This window comes from Mesocricetus auratus, unplaced genomic scaffold, assembly GCF_017639785.1.
Source record: "Mesocricetus auratus isolate SY011 unplaced genomic scaffold, BCM_Maur_2.0 Super-Scaffold_100009, whole genome shotgun sequence".
In the NCBI taxonomy this organism is placed as follows: domain Eukaryota; kingdom Metazoa; phylum Chordata; class Mammalia; order Rodentia; family Cricetidae; genus Mesocricetus; species Mesocricetus auratus.
The window spans coordinates 20570497-20581630 of NW_024429193.1; positions in this window are offsets into that span (position 1 = coordinate 20570497).

Sequence of the window (11134 nt, forward strand, 5' to 3'; positions counted from 1 at the left end):
GGGTTGTCATGGTCTCATCAGAATAAGAAAGAACTTGGGGAAGATCTGAGTGAAGATACACAATTCTGAGTTTTGTTGTAGTATCTGGGTGTGCACACATGGGGTCAGTCTTGTGGAGCATGCCCACTAGGTGCCTTCAGGTGCTGTGAAGTAATAGGTGGTGGAAATGCTGGTAATAAAGGTGGAGTTGCAGAGAGCAGATAAGCCTCCAGAATGGCCATGTTAGATACAGGATACAAAGGCCAGTTCTGTGAACTGATCTTAATGTAAGCTTGGGGTGGCTTCCCTATGAGCAGGTCATGTGGGAAGAATTTTCCTTGTATGAAGAAATGACTGCTATGTCCTCATAGTAGGGAGAAGAGGGGTCTTAACATAACCAACAGGTCTGGGCCCAGTTTGAGAATTATTTAGGTAAACATATATAGCCGATAGGAGAACAAAAGCTTGATTAATTGGTCCTTGGGTCTGGGAGAGTTTTCTAGTGGGGCTGACATTATTAAGGGGGCTGATTGTCCTGGGAAGGGGTGATCCTATGAGCCAAGGAGTTTATAATTTGATTTGAGCCAACTGGAATAGGCCCATGTAAAGGGACTATGAATTGTTGAACAGTGAATATGACACCTTCATCATAACCATTCAGTCATATTCTTAGCCCCCAAGTTTTTCCAGTCACCCAGTTGTCTCCAGGCCACTGTAATGGAGATCAGAATGGGGTTCCATATAGCTGACCCTGCATAGGCTTGAATGGGGTTCCATATAGCTGACCCTGCATAGGCTTGGATGGGGTTCCATATAGCTGAGCCTGCATAGGCTTGGAGGTCAATTTCCCAAGGTTGGGGATTAAAATTTCTAGTAGCTGATCTCTGTATAGTCATGGATGATGTCTGAATCTGGATTAGGCAGCAAGGATGCTGGGTTGAGAAAGGTACTTAGGAGGAACCTAACATGAGGGTGATTGAGGAACAAGGCCTAGTAGTGTGTCAATCGGTAATTGGTCATCCACTGATCAGGGACACTTTTGAGAACCCCCCTCTATTGAGTAGAGGATGGTTATGGTAGGAGGCTGACCCAGAGTTAATTTGTTATCATCCTTGACCAAGAGGGCTGTGCCTGTGATAATATGGAGGTAGCTAGGCTATCCAGAGGCGATAGGGTCCAGCCAGCTGCTTCCAGGGTCCAAGGTTTTGAGTCAGGATCCCTTTAGCTACTTCCCCTTTCATGTGTGAACAGTTGAAAGGGCTTGTTTATATCTGGTAAGGCTAGGGCAGAGGCCTTTAGTAGAGCCTCTTATGGCTCTAAAGGCCCCTTCTTGGGTCTCAGTTCAGAGGAAGGACTCCACAGTCCTATGAGTGGCTTCATATAGGGGTTTGGCTTTTTCAGCAAATCCCAGTAACCATAGTTGACAGAATTCAGCTGAGCCTAGAAATTCTCAGATCTGCTTCTGGAACTTAGGGGTTGGGATACCTAGGATAGTCTGCTTCTGGGCATGTGGTAGCCATCTCTTACCTTCTTTTAGGATGCATCCCAGGCATGACTTCTGAAATGCAGCTCTGAGCTCTTTAGCTGACACCTGTGTCCCAGTTGATCTAGGGCCTGTAGTTAAGTCCCTGGTTTTCTGGAAGCCAGAGTTCTGGCCCTTGGAAGCAATCAAGAGGACATCTACATATTAAAGGATTACTTCATGGTGTTAGGTTCAGTAGTCCCTCAAGTCTTGATGGAAGGCTTCCTCAAAGATGGTCAGGGAGTTCTTGAATCCTTGCGGGCAGGGTCCAGGTAAACTGCCTAAACTGCCTGTTGAAGTCTCGGTCTGGGTCATGCCATTTGAAGACAAAGATGGGCTGGCCCTTGGCCTCTAGGCTTAGGCTGAAGAAAACATCTTTAAGGTCTAGAACTGAGTAAACTTGCAGCTCTGGGGAGAGGGAGCTCGAGAGGATTTGGGGTGGGGAAAGTTGGGTGACTGTCTTCAACCTGTTTGTTAACTTCCCTAAGTCCTTCGTTAGCCAATACTCATTGTCTGGCAGAAGTGGGGTGTTCTGTGGTGACTGGAAAGGCACTAGATCTTCCTCCAGGAGCTGGGTGATATGTTTAGTGATGCCCAGTTTGGTCCTGGAGTTGTGGGGTACTGCCTTACCTGGACTGGTTGGGCACCTGTCTTTAAGGTAACTATGACTGGGGGCTGCTGGATTGCTAGCCCTGGCAGGTTGTCTCTGCCCATATTCCAGGAGTAGAACATTGGAGTTCAAGCATGAAAAAAGACATTTCTGGAGTAGGTGTCTGTGGGAAAAGCCTGTATTGTAGGTCTAGACATAAGGTGTGGACTTCAGGCCATGGGGGAGATTGTCACCCTTTTCACAGTGAAACGAATTTGGGCCTTCATTTTGGCTAGTAGGTCCCACCCCAACAAGGGGAAGGGACACTCAGAATAACCATAAATGAATGGGACACCTTTATCTTCCCTAAATGTATAATTTGCTTGATGGTCCATGGGTGTAGAGCTGTTCCTGTGGCCCCTTGCACCCTAGTTTGTTTGTCTTCAGCACAGAATGATGCACTCTGGTATCCACTAGGAAATCAACTGGTTGCTTCTTCACTTGTAGGGTTGCCCAAGGCTGGAGGAGGGGTTCCCGGCTCCATCCTCATCAGTCATCTAGGCCCACCAATTCAAGGATTTTATTTTATCCTCTCTAGGGCCCTTCCATTTCCTTTTTCCTTTGAGGACTTTCCTCCTTCCAATGGCCCATCTCCTTGCAGTGGACATATTGAACCTTCTTTAGCCAGGATCTCTCTGGGGGTTCATCCCCCAGGGTCCCTCCAGTCAATTGTGACTTTTGGTGGTATTTGTCCCTAGTGGGACCTTCCAGCCATATCTCTTGCTAAAAGGATCCAAGTCAGTCTTCTGGTTTGTCTGCTCTCTGACGTTTCTCTATTTTTGTAAACTTTACTGGCTATGGCTACTAACTCAGACATGCTTTTATCTTCAAAGCCATCAAGGCATTGGAGTTTCTTTTTGATATCTGGGGCTGCCTGGGTAACAAAGGGCATATTGGTTGGCATCTCGTGTTCAGGTGCTTCTGGGTCCAGTAGGTACAGTAGGCTTCCATCAGTCTTTCAAAAAGGCACCTGGTTACTCTGCCTTCTCTTGCATTGCCAGACTTACTTTTGACAAATTTATGGGCCCAAAATTTATGAGAGGTTTCAGCCACGAAGGGGGGTCATGCAGGAGGTTCTGTCAGACCACAATGTAGGAAACCTGATCTGGATGTCCAGGGTGGCTCAAAGTGACATTCCGAATTTTAAGAACAAGACTAAGGTTAAAAGATCCCTCAGGGGACCAGCCATCTTGGAAGGTAGACCGTTCCAGTGCACATAAAGTCCAGAGCCTCCCTGGCTTAACTCAGGCTGAGGAAACAGCAGCAGTGTTCCAGAAATCCTGAAAATGTGAAAGGACCAGGCCTAGGGGTACATGGGTGTTAGTGGAAGATTGACCCATGTTGGAGAAAGCTTCTATAGCTATAAGAGCAAAACAACTGATAACAAACACACCAACAAGTACATGAACTTGACAAGACAAGACAAAACAAAACCAAAAAGCCCTCCCTGCATGTGAAACCGGTGGTTGGTGCCTAGTAGTGTGCCCCAGTGCTGAACGGTTGCAGAATCACACCCCAAAGATGGCTAGTGGAGAGGTTGAGGTATCCCTCTTCCTCTTCCAGCTCGGAGACCAATAGCGCTTCCCCTGATCTTAGTAGAACCCCACCTTGTTTAGATACCACATACAAAAAGAGTATTGATCAGTCAAAGGTTTGGGGTTCTCTCTGTTTTCAGAAAGCTGCTTGATCAGGGTCTTGGGTCTGGGAGTGAGATTTCACTGGGGCCTCCAAAGTGTAGGGTGCTGTGGAATAGTCCTTTATACTGTGTGCATATGTGTCGCTGTGATTGGTTTAATAAACAAGCTGACTGCCCAATAGCTGAACAGGATACAGTTAGGCAGGAAAGACAAACTGAGAATGATGGGATGGGGAAGGGTAGAGCCAGAGAGTCACTGGCAAGTGCAAAGAAGCAACATGAGAATGCCATATGAGAAATGATACCAGGCCATGTGACTAAGCATAGATACAAATTGTGGGTTGGTTAATTTAAGTACAAGAGCTAGCTAGTAAGAAGAGCGGACTACTGGCCAAGCATTTCTAAATAATACTAAGCTTCTGAGTGATTACTTGGGATCACCCCAAATGACCAGAATATACCCAATATATGATTGCAGAAAGCAGCTTTATGCTTGAGAAAAAAAAAAGCAGCACGCTGGGATCCACACAAAATGGTGTTGACCCTGGGGAAGAGTCAGGGAGTCCCTTTTAGCTTGCTTAGGGGAATCCAGCTGTGGTTAGATGTTCCTTGAAGGTATTGGGTATGGACCCTGAATGGAACAGGAGTCACTTAGTGATTGGCTCATGACATCTGGTCAACAACTGTGGTGGCTGTGTCAGGGATCATCTGTTTGACTGAAGATAGCAAGAACAGTTGTGGTCGGGTAGGACCCTGATTGGCCACCGGGCTGGGCATACTTCCTGAGAGTCTGGTTGAGGTCAGACTTGAGTCAGCATAGGATGGGGGGTAATGTGGGGGCAGAGGTCTTAGTAAACTGGCCCATTAAAAAGAACTACTGTCCCTGATCCCTTCACACAGCTTCTCCCTTTCCCTTGACCTCTGCATTCATTGTCATCAACCCTGGAATCTCTCTCACATCTTGTAATTCTTTTCTCCTAGCTGCTGCTCTTCTAGTTCAGGCTCTCAGTGTTTTTTTTTTTTTTTTTTTTTTTTTTTACTGCTTAGAAAGCTCCATTTCCTTGATGCCAGATGCCCAGATCTCTAACACACTGCTAAATCAATGTCCCTTCTTTGTAATCTTTCTAAAACATACGTTGACCAATGAATTTCCTTTCCTCTTCTTAGATTTTTTTTTTTTGAGCCAGATGGGTAGCAAGCTAATATTATTACTCTAAAAATAGTTCAGGGCAAAGATAGGGATAAAATTCAAATTTTAATGAGAGTGTTTTTTTCTTATTGCAGCTTTATTATTTAAACTTTGCATTTTTCATTTCAACCTCTCTCCTTAAACCACCAATCACCAACAACCAAAAACCCAGTAGGACCTCTGATTTCTGCTTTGACAAGTATGGTGGTTAGTCACTGTTCTATTGCTATGAAGGGGCCCCATGACCAAGACAACGCTTAAAAAAGAAATAATTTAATTGGGGGCTTGCTTATAGTTTCAGAGAGTTAGTCCATTACCACTGTCATCAGTGCAGAGAGCACGGCAGCAGGCAGGTGCTAGAGAAGTGGTTGAGAGCTACATAAACCAGAAGAGAGAGAGAGAGAGAGAGAGAGAGAGAGAGAGAGAGAGAGAGACAGAGACAGAGACAGAGAGAGAGACAGAGAGACAGAGAGAGAGACAGAGAGAGAGACAGAAACACAGAGACACAGAGACAGAGAGACAGAGAGAGAGACAGAGAGAGAGACAGAGAGAGACAGAGAGACAGAGACCGAGAGAGAGACAGAGACACAGAGACAGAGAGACAGAGAGAGAGACAGAGAGAGACAGAGAGTGACAGACAGAGAGAGACAGAGAGAGAGACAGAGAGACAGAGAGAGAGACAGAGAGAGACACAGAGAGACACAGAGAGACAGAGACAGAGAGAGACACAGAGAGAGACACAGAGAGAGACACAGAAAGAGACACAGAGAGACAGAGAGAGACAGAGAGAGAGACAGAGAGAGAGACAGAGAGACAGAGAGAGAGACACAGAGAGAGACACAGAGAGAGAGACAGAGAGAGAGACAGAGAGACAGAGACAGAGAGAGACAGAGAGAGAGACAGAGAGAGAGAGACAGAAACACAGAGACAGAGAGACAGAGAGAGAGACAGAGAGAGAGACAGAGAGAGAGACAGAGAGAGACAGAGACAGAGAGACAGAGACAGAGAGAGAGACAGAGACAGAGAGACAGAGACAGAGAGACAGAGAGAGAGACAGAGAGAGAGACAGAGAGAGAGACAGAGAGAGACAGAGACAGAGAGACAGAGAGACAGAGAGGCAGAGAGAGAGACAGAGAGGCAGAGAGAGAGACAGAGAGACAGAGACAGAGAGAGAGACAGAGAGAGAGACAGAGAGACAGAGACAGAGAGACAGAGACAGAGAGAGACAGAGAGAGAGACACACACAGAGAGAGACACAGAGAGAGACACAGAGAGACAGAGAGAGAGACAGAGAGAGACAGAGAGAGAGAGACAGAGAGACAGAGAGAGACACAGAGAGAGACAGAGAGACAGAGAGAGACACAGAGAGAGACACAGAGAGACAGAGACAGACAGAGACAGAGAGAGACAGAGAGAGACACAGAGAGAGAGACAGAGAGAGAGACAGAGGGGAGAGAGACAGAGAGAGACAGAGAGACAGAGAGAGAGACACAGAGAGAGAGAGAGACAGAGAGAGACACACACAGAGACAGAGAGAGAGACAGAGAGACAGAGACTGAGAGAGACATAGAGACAGAGAGACAGAGACAGAGAGAGAGGGAGGGAGACAGAGAGAGACAGAGGGAGAGAGAGGGGGGGCTTGAGTGAGCATGGGCCCAGGCCTGGGCTGGGCTTTTGAAACCTCTCAGCCCACTCCCTATGACACATTTCCTCCAATACAGCCATACCTCCAGATCTTATCCTTTAAAATGGTTCCGCTCCTTGGTGACTAAGCATTCAAATGTATGAGTCTGTGGGGTCATTCTTATTCAGACCACCACATCTGGCGATTAGAAGTATATCCCAGTGAGAAGTTGAGTAAGTTGAGGGACTAACAATTCTTAGAGAAGTGAAGCCAGTCAAGGAGAACTGCTGCCCCCAAATTAGAGACAGGAATACAGAGACTCACAATTTATCAGCCTAGAACCCATCAGTACTGGACAAGAAACGGAAGTGTGCTTGACATATTGTTGGAGGTTTCCTGAGGTTTAATTGACCCTTGTAAGCTCTGTGGAAGATGCAGTCATGTGGGGTGGAGGGGAGTAATGCTGATACCGCCAGCCGTTCATTTATTGTTCCGAGTTGTTTTAGCTCTCCTGGTTTGTTTGTTTGTTCTTTTGTTTTTCCATATGAAGCTGAGCATTGTCCTTTCAAGATCTGTGAAGAATTATGTTGGAATTCTTACACTGAATCTGTCTGTAGATTGCTTTTGATGGACAGAAATGCACAGAGCGATTGCTGCATGACTTTTCCTGGGCAATATAGAGAGACTTCTATTTACCCCAGATAGAACATTAACAGACCAAGAAAATGAGTTAGCCCAAGTGGCAGTGTGATGAACCAGTGTGCTTATTGGGTTACTTCCAGAGGTCTGGAACATGGGTGACTCAAAGGCAGCTGCGTCGTAGAAAAGCCCCTGTCAGTATGGATAACATCATCGCTGACCTTGGTTGTCACCTTGGCGTACTTGGGAATATGGAGCCTCGGTTGGGGACGTGCCTCCATCAGATTGGCTTTTGGGCATATCTGTGTGACACTTTCTTTTTCTAAAGGTTTATGTATTCTTACTGTATATGAATGAGTGTGTTGCCTGCATGTGTGAAAGTGTACCACTTGTGAGTGGAGCCTGCAGAAGTCAGAAGAGGGCATCTCTTCTCGTCTCTGGACCTGGAGTTCCAGGCAGTTGTGCCTCCTGATGTGGGTGCTGGAGACCAGACCTGGATCCTGTGCAAGAGCAGCAAGTGCTCTGTAACTGCTGAGCCCTCCCTCCAGCCCCTGTGTGGCATTTTCTTCATTGTTTATTGATGTAGGAGGAGCCAGCCTACTGTGGGCAGTGCTCCTTTTGGGCAGGTGGTCTTGGGTGGCATAAGAAAGGTAGCTTAGCATGAGCTTGAACTAAACCAATAAGCAGTGTTCCTCCAGGGTCTCTGCTTCAGTGCCTGCCTTGAGTTCCTGTCCTGACTTCCCTCAGTTATGAACTGTTCTCTGATAGTATAAGCTAGAACACCCAGTCATAGTGTTCATCAATGCAACACAGAAGCAAGCTAGAACAGATGATGACTCCAGAAGAGCCACATCGTGGAGTCCTGTTCTCTGTCAGTCTTCCACTTCCTCTGTACTTCAGCATCTCCCAGCACCACGTGCGGCTGGGAGGCAGGAAGGAATGGCAGGTAAGGGTCTAGTGACCTCCCTCACCTCTGTATAATTGACACCCTCTTAGCTATCGCTGCAGTGTTTTGCTTATTTGGTTGCCATGACTGTGAGGCCAGGGTATTCTGTAAGTCACACAGTGCTCTTGGCTTTATGAACAGCAATGGTCATGATATGCCCCGAAGAAATAGTTATACCAGAGGGATCACTTTTCACTTAATAGCAACAAGAGAAGGAGGTAGTTTTCTTTCTATACTACTGTCTTGTTTATAGTTTCCTTCCAAAACAGACCTTGGAACTTCAGTAACAGAAATGATCTATGGTTGGCTTTGTGGTCTAGAATAAGAGCAATCTGGTTTAGTAGCACTTTAGAAAGGACACAGCTGGGCATTTTACAGAGCCCAATATCGGTCAGTAGTGAGAGAGAGCAACAAAATAGTGCACGCATACAGACCGAATTCACTAATGTCTTAGAGGATGTGGTGGAAGGAAAGGTGTGCCAGCCTTTTCACTGGCAAAGGTCCTGTGTGTCCTTCGCTGTGCTTTGGGGCAGACATTAGCTTCAGCCATAGGAGGAAATTGACCTTCTAGGTATTTAACCCAAAGCTGTTGACTTCTTGGAGAGGTGTGTTTTTAAAAGCGATTTCTTCATTATAGTTGAGTCTTCACTCAAGTTTTTAATCTTCAAAATTTTTATCTTCAAAACGTCTTCACCAGTTTTTTATTTTGAGATGTTTCACAATTTGAAAAAGAAGAGAATGAACACCTCTAGGTGTCACTTAGGGGTACCAATGGATACTCTGGCTACATTTACTTTCTGCCTCCATAGGAACCCCCAAACCTTATGAAATCACCTCTCTCTACTTCAGCAAGTATCATCTAAGAACAAGAACATTCATGTTCCCCCATCCAGCCTCAAGACAGTGTTTACCTTGGCTGAGTTTGTAGCACTCAGGAGGCAGAGGCAGGTGGGTCTCTGTGAGTGAGTTCCAGACCACCCTTGTATACGTTTTGAGACATAGTCTCTCGAACAAACCAAAACCAACCAAACATCAATCATCACCAAACCAAAACCATCAAAGAATGTTTAGCTTGCAGAGATACCACCCTCATAAGCCAGTTGGAAAAGTCATGTGTGTGTTCCTATAATAGACTCCCTTGCTGCAGACAATAAAGTCTGCCTTGCCCACTGCACAGGGTGAGTGGCTAGAAGCTGCTCTGTGAGGTTAGGAACACGGCTCTACCTCCAGGGGCCTTATAGCAGAAACTGTTTGAGAATCTCATTAAATAATACATAGGTAGTGACCCTTTAAAATGATAGCTTTGATGTGAATAGAAACTTCTATTCTTCCTGATTTATTTCTCTCAGTGAAAATGGCATCCAGGAGATGGAAAACTAAAAGGAACACCAGAGGGTGCTATGGCAGCATTTTTGAAAACTAAGGTACCAAAAGGCATGGTGGTTATGTTAAAACCTTCGTCCTTTTCAGACAAATGCATAGTAGTATGTGATTAGATTGCCCTCTAAACTCAAATGTTGTACACTATTACAGGAATACACAAATATTTTCAATAATTTTAGACCCACAAAATTGCTTTTATAAATAAATGTGTGCTTGTTATGTTGGGGAAAACACATTTTGATAGGCAGATTTAATATCCCAAAGAAGGTCAACTATATATGTTCCTTAAAATTTTAATTTTTAGACTGAAACATTGGCAAGTAAAGAATAGGACAGTTCTTTACAACAACAGAAAGTACATTACAGTACTATTACTGTAATTTTTTTTCCTTTTGGGGGGAATCAATTTTCAGTCTGTTACAGTGGCCTGGCACTTAGACATGTAGAATGTGTTGCATCTAGCCTTTCAAGAAACGACACTTATTAGTGAGTAAGAGCTTGCTGGAAAAGGAGCAAGCTGTCAGAATGTAGACTTTCATGTATACTACTCATTGCAAACTGTATTACTTGTCTGTCATTGTTTACAAAAAAAAAAGATCAAGGTTGGCCTTGGTTAGGGAAAAGAGGAATGTAGAAAATGTTTTTGAAAAATTCCATTCAAAACAGGAAGTCTGCTTCCAGATAGTGTCTTCTAATATGACAGAGAGCCACACCCATGGATTCTTTATAACATGGTCTCATATACAAGACCTGTACAAGTGACAACAACAGTTGAGAGTCCAACGGGACGGGTATCTTACAAGGCACACTCCTAGATGAAGACCTATAGGCAGCTAACTAATGGCTTCTAAGCAAGGAAGAACCAGTGTTCTCCAGGAAGGAATCCCCAATAGGTTATCCAATCCCAACTGATTAGCCCTAAACACAATAGAATATTAGTGATACTAAATGGACTCAGCAGATACTAGTTGTGTGTGTGTGTGTGTGTGTATGTGCATGCACATGCATGCACACATGTGAGTGTGCATGTATGACAGTTGAAGAAGAGGTCATGAATTTCAGGAGTAGGGGAAGGGAAGTGAGAGGAGTTGGAGACTAAAGACAGTGGGATAGAAACATTGTAAATATGGTACTCATATATGAAATTCTCAAGACAAAACAAAACAAAAATCCCACCAAACCCCAAATCACAGCAACAAAAAAGAGTGAATATAGATTATTTGGATGCACATGAGACCAAACTTATATAACAAACACGTTTTCTGTCTAGATGGTTAAAGACTGTTCTTCCTTCAAGGAGGTGCAAGCATAGATTTGAGAGACAGTAGTAGCCGCACGTGTTAAGATCTCAGTAAAGTCACTGAGTGCCAAAGGCAATGGGAAATGGTGGACAGGTCTTAAACGGAGATGGGTATGAAGCAATCTAGGGGTCAAGGAAGCAAAGGAGAGGAGAGGAAGGAGACAGAACATACGGGGATAGCATGATTAGTCTTCACAACAATGAAAAAGGAAACATTCCCAGACCAACTTTCTTCTATTTCTAAAAAACAATCTTCAAGAAGCAGGG